At 39.9% G+C, this 1088-nt stretch overlaps 1 protein-coding gene and 1 long non-coding RNA gene across 2 annotated transcripts in view; both read left to right on the top strand.

Annotated features, from left to right (window-relative positions):
• Positions 1–1088, top strand: part of LOC107756526 (uncharacterized) — a 28993-nt gene that overhangs the window by 18729 nt on the left and 9176 nt on the right. The window lies entirely within an intron of this gene.
• The window catches only part of LOC107756524 (gastrula zinc finger protein XlCGF49.1-like), a 12510-nt gene that overhangs the window by 4087 nt on the left and 7335 nt on the right, over positions 1–1088 (top strand). The window lies entirely within an intron of this gene.

The following is a 1088-nucleotide window of genomic DNA, read 5'->3' as shown; positions in this document are numbered from 1 at the left end:
TTGTCCTAAACCTGTATTAATTTCTTTCTTGTGCTGAACACAAAAGAAGATATTTTGAAGAATGTGGGTAACCAAACATTTGCTGGTCCACATTGACTTTGACAGTAGGAAAAAATACTATGGAAGTCACTGTGGACCCGCAACTGTTTGGTTACCCACATTCTTCAAAATAATTTTTATGTTCAACAGAACAAAGAAACTAATTCAGGTTTAAAACAACTTGAGAGTGAGTAAATGATGGTATAAAAATAAAACACTGTGACAGAATTGACAGACAGATGACAGATTTTTCATTTTTGGGTAAACCATCCCTTTAATATTAATATAAAAAAAAACTGAAAAATGTTACTGCTAAATACCGTACCTGAAAAATAAAGCACTGTTTGTTTTATTTGCATATTATGTGTTTTTGTAATGTAAATCTTTTGTTCTTATTTTCTAATAACAAAGATAAAATAATAACAAAGGTTTTTATCTTTGCCCACTTTGGCCTAAATGTCTGTCATTCTTTTTTATTTTATATTGTGTTACCTTGAAAGGCTTTTTTTTCCTATAGGGAAATTAGATTGGCTGTACTGCTCAGGCAACTTGCAAAATAGTAAAACCAACATGACAAAGAATTGTGATTAAAATCGTGAATCGTGATATTCCTGAATAAAATGGTGATATGATATTTTTGCCATATCGCCTACCCCTAACATGTGCTACAACTGTTTGGCCTGTGCTACAAAACTTTCAACCTCTGTAGCACCAGTGCTATGTGCAAAAAAAGTTAACGTACAGCCCTGCTGCATTAGAAGCTCGTGGCACTTTCCTCCTTGGCTCGAAAGAGGCTGCCGAGGAAGAGCGCGGCAGGGCGAGTTCATCGCCTTGGACGATGGCCACACAGAGCCTGAGAGTCCAGAGGCTCATATCTCCGCAGTGGGGGCAGTCCAAACCCCCAAGCGCCGCCTCTGCATGGGCGCAACCCAGGCAGAAGATGCACGATTCGTGGCCGTCAGAAGATTCGATTGGCTCTGTGCAGGAGAGGCAATCGCGTGTCATCCTTGTTGTCCGAGTCCGAAGCTCACCGGAACACAGCAGGGGAA

This window comes from Sinocyclocheilus rhinocerous, unplaced genomic scaffold (assembly GCF_001515625.1).
Source record: "Sinocyclocheilus rhinocerous isolate Xijiao unplaced genomic scaffold, SAMN03320098_v1.1 scaffold653, whole genome shotgun sequence".
Classification (NCBI taxonomy): domain Eukaryota; kingdom Metazoa; phylum Chordata; class Actinopteri; order Cypriniformes; family Cyprinidae; genus Sinocyclocheilus; species Sinocyclocheilus rhinocerous.
The sequence above is the reverse complement of the archived record's forward strand: the minus strand, read 5'-3'. Positions and strand labels throughout refer to the sequence as shown.